General features: G+C 38.4%; 1 protein-coding gene across 2 annotated transcripts in view; it reads right to left on the minus strand.

Moving 5' to 3' along the window:
- Positions 1-8,472, minus strand: part of Gpalpp1 (GPALPP motifs containing 1) — a 54,153-nt gene that overhangs the window by 2,624 nt on the left and 43,057 nt on the right. The window contains exons 9-10 of one of the 2 annotated variants that reach the window (XR_004515678.1): positions 4,375-4,475; positions 351-408 (exon numbers count right to left, since the gene is read on the minus strand). The gene's annotated coding sequence lies outside the window, so the exon portion shown is untranslated. The remainder of the gene's footprint in view (positions 1-350; positions 409-4,374; positions 4,476-8,472) is intronic. The other variant, XR_004515679.1, reaches the window with a different exon arrangement.

The following is an 8,472-nucleotide window of genomic DNA, read 5'->3' on the forward strand; positions in this document are numbered from 1 at the left end:
TATATTTATATTGTGGCAGGAAAGGCAGCCTCCCTTTTAGTTCATATACAGTCACCTCCTCACCAGTTTATCAGTTGCTTGGCTTTTTTCTACTCTCCCTACTCTGGAATTTTGTCAATCACTTAAATGTTCCCTCCTGGGCATTCTATTACTTCTACCAAGCCAATCTGGATTATTCCTAAAGTTTACCTTGGAAAGTGGTATTAACAGATATCCTATAGGTTAGCTTCTAACCCAAGCCAGGGCCCTTAGCCTCGCCTTTTGCTTGTCCTTGCTTAGCTCCCTTTCTCTTGGCCCTCAGTGTTTATTCCAAACCTTTAAGCCCCTGATTCCCACTGCTAGCAAATTACCTGTCTCATCTGGGTTCTCTACATGATGTTTGTGGTTGACATTCCGAAGGTTGGCAAGCTGAAATTATATATGAAACTTTGAGTAAATGTGCCTTTTGAAAAGAAAACATTCATAATTTTTATTGGATTCTCAACATCCCAAAAGGTTAAAAATTTCTACTGTCACAAGTTGAGTATACCAGGCATGATCTTCCTTAACTTCCTGATCCTCATCTACAAACGTACATATACCAGTAAGGACCCTTATCTCTTCCCTTCCCCCCATAACTTCAGGTGTGGGTCCTCCTTCCTGTTTATTCATGGACAGCTCCTAGACGTCATCCTTTGACTTTAGCCTTCCAGCAAGGTATGCTTTCTCTTCATTACCCAGTTCTCTCCCTCCATTGTTTTTTCCTTCCAAACTGATCTTTTCTCACTCCTAAACATACATATAATACAGCAGCAGACACACTCCAATATCTCCAGTATGTCTTTTTCTCAGCTCATCCCCAGGCATCCCGATGCTGCTCCTGTGATAAAATCAGCACCTATGCATGTCTTTGTCCTGTGCTTACTGCATTTGTAAGATTAGAACTATTTCCATATATGTCACCCCCACTATAGTATGAATTTAGGATTTTATTTGTTTCTGTAGCCCCAGACCATGTCTCACACATTGTGGAATGTCAATAAGTATATAGAGACAGGATCTAATCAATTTCATTATTCTCTAGATCTTCTTGTATTTTGCTTTATCTCCCTTTGAGGTATAGGAATTAAAACAGGAAACATTTTCCAGGTAGACACTCCATAGATATGTCTAAATATAGCTTATACTTTCCCCTTGTATTTTTTCCTCTCTCTTTTATTATCCAATATTCTGTTAGCTTTTTCATTTTTATTTTTTTGGCTGTAACTACATACTGAGTTCATCTAAATGACTCCTGAGTCTGTTTTTGCATTAAAACTGAGAACTCAAAACTCATGCTCTAATAAGTATAATTTCTATTATTAAGGTCTAAATTAATGCCATTCCTGCATACATTGAAGTTCAATTGCTTGCTAAGAAGTATAAACAAAGCCCATTTGGGAATAGTTACCTATATAAGAAAAAATATCTTTTATTTTCTTTGGAGTGATACATTTACAAATTATCTCAACTGCCAGTGTATAGGAAGCCAGCAGTACTATGGAAACATGGTTAGTTGCTAATGATAACTTTTTGAAAAGTACTACTTGACATTATTATTATTGTTATTATACCGGGGATCAAATTCAGAGCGTTGCACTTGTGAGGCAGGCGTGGTACCACTGAGCTAAATCCCCGGCCTCTTCTTAAAATTCTTGCCTACCTGGAACATATTCCTTTCTTTTGGTAACAACACCTCCAGTTTCTTTTAGGGAACCATTAGAGATTAGGCATCTGCAGAACACTGGGGGATCCACTGGCTCACTAGTTCCATCCACCAATGATGATGGTTAATTGGAACTTGCTAATCTTGGGCTTGAAGTGGAGTTGAATCTGATTCCTACCGTGGCTAACCTCTCTTCAGGGCTTCTTAGTTAATAGATTTCTCATATCCAAGAGACACGATTAATTGCAAAAGACAGGCAGGTTTCCTTGCTTATCAATTGGGTTGGGCTGACAACCTTTAAATTTTTTCCTTTTCTCTCTTTCTTATTTGTAGACGGAAGGTCTAAATCATTTAGAATTGTACTGTGATTTATAAATTGCGGTCAGATGTGGTGAGCATACTGTGATGACCTCACTTCTCATTGTCCTTGTATGTGGTAAAGGTACTTCTTGATTTCAGAGGATTGGAGGGAAGTGAATAAAGATGGGGTGAGTAGGCTTTTCAGAAACTATTTTATTGGGCAGAACCTCCCCTGGCCTGTCTCCTCTAAAGCCTGTCAATGTGTGCATGCTCCTCTTCTTCCTCTTAATCCTGTGAACTGGGCTGGCAGATATCCAAAGAAAAGGGGCTCTACAATGGCCAGGCACTAACATTCACAAAGCTGAGATGAACAGACAAGATATGTAGGTGGGTACCCATTTTGGAAAACAAAATATTGGCATGCGTATTAGGAAATTGTTGAGAATCAAAGGTGCGATGGGGGACATAAAAAGCACCAAGATGTTTTTTTGCCTTTGTAGTATATGTTATTCTTGTTTTTGTGATAGCGTTCCTATTTTGACTTAGGGAACTACTCTGTTAGGTTTTTCATCTACGTGGTTTAGATAGGACATAACCCAACCCTTAGCCCCACTGGTGGGGATGTGAACCACTTGGGGTATTGAGCATTGTATCCACTGGCTACATGTTTGATACAGTAGTGAACAAGTGACCAAAGCTGATGCTTAGAGCTACTAGCATCAGTTCTTGGACTCTGGCTTAACTTCTAGGAAAAAGCAGCTTCTAAAAATTTCTCATTGGGTTGCTAAGCAGGTAAGATGTCACTTCAAATGTCTTCTATCTGTTTGTCATCACCTAGGAAAGCCACCTAAGGATGAAGTCCATACAAAGGAAAGCAGAGTGAGAGATGAGACAGAATCCTGACAACATGTTTCGAGTATCCAGATCCAGTTGTACCTAAAACCAGGACTACCTCTGGACTTTTCACTAGGCGAATGAATGAAGAATCTTTTAGATTTTGCAGTCAGCTTGTGTTGGGTTTCTTGCTGCTGTGAGTCCTAGGGTTGTTATTTTCTGAGGTCTTAAGAAATGAGTGAGTCTATCTACAGTGGGTCTCAGTGGATTTATTATCTCCACTATTATTGTACTACAATACTGTAGCCCACTATTGTTATTGTACGATAATAACCACCACCAATTTTTGTACTGGATTTTCTGCTAATTACTTTAATATATCATCTCATGTAGTTATTTTTTTAATGTAGTTCTTGTAACATCTTATGAATGAATATTATTTCCCTCATTTAAAATACAAAGTTGAGATAAGCTAAGACATTTCCACCAGTTTATACAGCTGGTGGCTAGGCCAGCGTTTTTTCCAGGTTGTCATCTATGAAGTTTATTCTTTTACAAGCGTAATATAACTCCCTTTGTTAATTTGTACAGCTAGTTGTGACCAAGCAACATGCTCTGGTAAGTCTGAGCAGGCCCAGAAGTTATAGAAGCAGGAATGTGTCCACTGATATACTGCCATACTCTGTAGTGCTCTGGTGTCACCACTGCTCCACAGAAGGTCGCCAGGCAATCTTGATGCGTGGGCCCAGGAACAGAAGTACCACCCTTATTGCTGTTGAAGATCTAGCCACCTCTACCATTGCACTCACCAGATGCTTCTGCTTATTTCTTCTCTCTTCTCCCCGAGGACTCTCAACCCCATGTGGGTACTTCTGATTGAGAGAGCCCAGGCTATATACCTGGGGTCTAGCATCAAGGGAGCCTGGGAGAATTATTTTGGGCTTTATCTTAAATTTATTTTTGTTTTTTGTGGATCTGGAGATGGAATTGAGGGCCTTGTGCATGTTAAGCATATGCTCTACTCTACCAGTGATCCTTCTACCTATCTACCCCTGCCTTCTATCTTTTGAATCTAGAAGCTCAGTGACTACAATATAACAATGTTGATTCTAGAAATTATAATATTCAATCATATTTGCATCAAACCAGTCTCATACTTTGAACTGCATTTGAGTTATCTATGGAAATTGTGAAAAATAAGTGCCTGGGTGCCACCTTAAGCCTACAAATAGAATCAAAATCTATGTTAATAAGGCAAAGGTACCTATGTTTGTAATAAGCTTCCAGGGTATTCAGATTCAAAGTTTGGAAAACAGTGACTTAGATGGTTTTGTTGATGGTCCATACCATTTATATTAAACTATCATTTTCCATCACTCCAAGCCTGTATATTATTCAGTATAATAAATGTTGAATAAAGCTCCAATCCTCCTGGGTCTGATCTTCACACACTGGAAAGCTTGTATTTGATTTTTAAAAATCTATGCTTTGCTCATAAAAGGAAATGCTCTATTAGTCAGTTTCCCATTTCTGGGACAAAATACAGTATCCAATACCTTCAATTTAAAGATTTTGGCCCAAAGTTTCAGAATGTTCAGTCCATGGTGAGCTGCAGTGCAGAAATGGTATGTGGGGGCATCTTTTCAACTCTTGGCAGCTAGGAAGCAATTGAGAGAAAGGAGGAGATGGGGGGAAAATATACTTCTAGGTTGCACCCTCAGTGATCTGCTTCTAACCAGGCACTGCCTCTGAACAGCACATTCAGCCATGAACTCATCAACAGATTAATCCATAGTAAGTATAGTGCCTCCGTGATCTAATCACCTTCAACATCTGAATACGTGAGACTTTTGGGGGAATGTTTTAGATTTAATCATAATACCATCTTTTCAAGTCATTTTCTTAGAAGAAACACAATATAAAGGATCAACTAACATCATATATATTGATAGGCTGAGATTTTTAATATTGTTATTTATTTATTTATATTTTGTTACCGGGGATTGGACTTGGACTTTGTATTTGTGAGGCAGGTGGCAGATCCACTGAGCTAAGTTCCTGGCCCTATCTATCTTGTTATTGTTAAACTGTGATTTGACTGCAAATATTTTGAACTCTAAGAATCTCAGCTTTCAAATATGACAATTTTATTAATATATGAAGTAGTTGAGGGGAGAGAAATATTAAAAATTCAGTTATAATAAAAATTGAATAACAGCTATAATTTCTAAATTTATTTGCTGGCCAATATCAAATTGTTGGTTTTTTTGGTACCAGGGACCCAACTTGGGACCTTATGCTTGTGAGGTAGGCAGCGGAACCACTGAGCTGACTCCTGGCCAGCCAATATCAAATTAATTGTATTTGTATCTGTTGTGAAAACGTAGGACTCTAAGACCAATAGATTGCTTTAAATGTGTAGTGTGACTTAGGTTATTATAGTATCATTTATCCTTAACTTTGAAATGTTTCTTTTTCAAATTTCTAGAAGACCTTGAATATTTTCTAGGTCTCGAAATAATGATAAACCTTTGCTACCTTTAAACATTTTATGTATTGTTACTTTTCTTGTGTCAGAACATGCAAAAACTGGTATCTAGAAGTAAATGTTTGCTTTTGAAGTTCATTAGTTAGATTAATGGCTTAGTTTCCAGAACACGGCATTGCTAGCAATATTAACTAATTAATCCCCTGAAAGAAAACAGTCAAAATTTAGATAGCACCCTTTGGAATTTATCTTCAGTATTTCATTCTGCTTTTTTGTGCTCCTTGAGCTTTCAATGTGCTGGATTTTCCAGATATGCAGTCAGTACCCCAAATTAACCAAGGATCAGGACCTTTTAACCTATTCTTCCTAGGGACTTCTCTATTTAAAGAAAAGTGTCTAAGAGAAGGCAAAATCTAATGAAACAGAATTTTGGGCATTAGAAATCTTGAGTACTGCAGAGGCAGGTTGGTAGAAGTTTGAATAATGCCTTTTAGGAATTAATGAATTCAACAGACGTGACAGTCCACTATTCCCAAAGCAAGTGTTGTTGGACTGTAGTGCTATCAAATGATTATATACTTATAAGTATACAACACAGAAAAGTAGAACAAAGAAACAAATGAGAGCCGGGCATGGTGGTGCATGCCTGTAATCCCAGCACTTGGGAGGATGAGACAGGAGGATCACTGTGAGTTCGAGACCAGCCTGCGCTACATAGTGAGTGCCAGGTCAGTCTCAATTACATAGTGAGATGCTGTCTCAAAAAATCAACCTCCTGCCAAAGAAACACATGAAAGGAGATTGTTGGAAGAAACATATGTAGATGCAGTTGCTCTCAAAATTGAGTTTATAATGACCTGGGATAATTGTTCAAAAAGGAGATTCTGTGATTCTAACTGTAGCATCCAGTCAATATGGGCCTGGGGATCTGTATTTAATCAAATTCTCCAGGTGATTGATAGAGATGGTTCAAAGATTACAAAATAAGAAACAGAAAATGGTGAAGTGGTGATTGGCAGCAAAATTCAGCCTCTCTGAGATTCAGAATTCAAACACTTGGAAAAATAACAACTTGGCAAAGAGAAAAAGAGAAGTAGATTGCCAGGAATTGAGAAAGAACGGACAGAAAAATTGGAATCAAGAGGGAACTGACAGAAAAGTTAGAAGCTACAGAGAAGTTGAAGAGACGGAACACAATGTAGGCAAAAATATGAAACAGTCTGGAGTCTCACCCTGGCTTGTGAGGAGGGGAATTTGGTTCTGTGAGTACAAGGTAAGGACTCAGGGCTAGGAGGTCCAGGGAGATGTGGCAGACTGGGTTGGTGGCACAGGCACTGGAGGAGCCCACAGCCATTGTGAACTACAAAAGCAGCACTGGGTTTTGCTCTGAGAGGACTCCTTTCATACAGCGGGCAACAGCTGGAGAGGTGATTCAGCACCATGCCTGCCATATTGCCAGATTGTTTAATAAGGCCATTGCAGAAAGGGGGTGGTTATTTAAAGCTAGGACTCAGAACAAGTAAATAACTTTACTTCAGGGTTCTCAATGTAACCTGCTCAGAGACTAAGTGAGGAACAGCCATGAGAGACAGTCATGCATAGAGGATGAGCTAGACAGAGAACCCCTGAGAAATTTCAGCTCAGGCTGAAAGGGCACAAGCCCTAGTCATGGCAGTGAGAAGCCAGCCTGTGCTTGAGCTGCATTCAGAAAAGGCTGAATCTGAAAGTGCCAGCATTAAGTACCATACCACTGCTTGGGTGCCTATATCCTGCCTGGTTCTGAGGTCTGATTGCCTTCCCCATATACCAATATAAGCAAGAACACATCTCAGCTTGGACAATTGCCACAGCCTGTGGTAAACAGAGGGGCTTCTGGAATGGGGTGGGGGCACTCCACAAACTCTGAAGCCATAAAGCAAGGTGGAGACCATGACTTGCTGGATTCCAAATCTGTGGATCCTAGAAGGAAACACTCATGTAAAAAAAGTACAGAATTTTTTTACTTAAAAATTTTTTCTTCTTTTCTCCTCTTTTTTTTGGCAGTACTAGGGATTGAACTCAGGACCTTGAGCTTGCAAGGCAGGCACAGCACCACTGAGCTAAATCCCCGGCCCTCTTCTTTACTCTTTTCCTCTTTCTTGTACACTAGTTTATTAACATTTGGGCTTCCTTTCTTTTTTTCCTCTCTTTTTCTCAGTCTTTTTTTTTCTTTTTTATTTAAATTTTATTCTCCAAATTTGTTATTTTTTCTTCCATTTTTAACCATCTTTTTCTAATTTGTTCTTTTCTGTGACCTTTATACAATTCTATAAATACCCTTTTACTCAAAAGGATCCTTTGTCCCATTTTTCTCTCTTCCTTTTCATCTCTCCTTAATTTTTCAAAAATTTTTTCTTAAAACAAAACAAAATCACAAAATTTTCTTCTTTCATTCTCCTATTCCCAACCCTGTTTGATAGCATAATCATTAAACTTTATTAATCTTTAGTCAGTGAACTCTATTACCATTGAATTATTTTCTGTCATTAGTGAAGGTATAGTTGTTGCACTTAAAAGATATTTGCCACATGTCAATGTTTGGCTTGTCTAATGTTCATACTGTAATTATAGATCTCTTTTCTATGATCGAGGATGGTACATTATCAGTTCTTTGGTATATCAATAACAACTTTATCTTGGATGATATTATTAATGTACTTGCTATTGTCAGGGCCACATAGTCGTTGCTATTAACAGGCTTTCTCTGTATGCCATTGTCTAGACTACTTCTGTATCATTAACACTACTGTGGTCCATTCTTGGGTAACTGGGTGCTGGGCCAATTACACTGCATTACCCTCCCCACCTCAATTTAAAAAGGTTGTTGGATATTGTAAGAGAGGCAAAGTACTATAGTAAGCCCATGCCCAGAGTATATCATTCAAAAGCAGACATTAAAGAAATCCCCAACTAGCAACAATGTTTTTTCACAATAAGTATCTACAAACTTAAGTGCAAAACAAAACAAAATAAACAAACAGAAACATGAGAAGATACTGTAACAAAATATCTCCCTGAACTCTCAATTCCCCTCAAACCAATCAGTCCATGCATCAAGGGAAAGGGAAGCAAAATTGACACAGCCAATTTTTTGACAGGATAACACAGCTGTCTAAAAAAAAAAAAA

Source organism: Fukomys damarensis, unplaced genomic scaffold (assembly GCF_012274545.1).
Source record: "Fukomys damarensis isolate Sample0158 unplaced genomic scaffold, DMR_v1.0_HiC HiC_scaffold_38, whole genome shotgun sequence".
Lineage (NCBI taxonomy): Eukaryota > Metazoa > Chordata > Mammalia > Rodentia > Bathyergidae > Fukomys > Fukomys damarensis.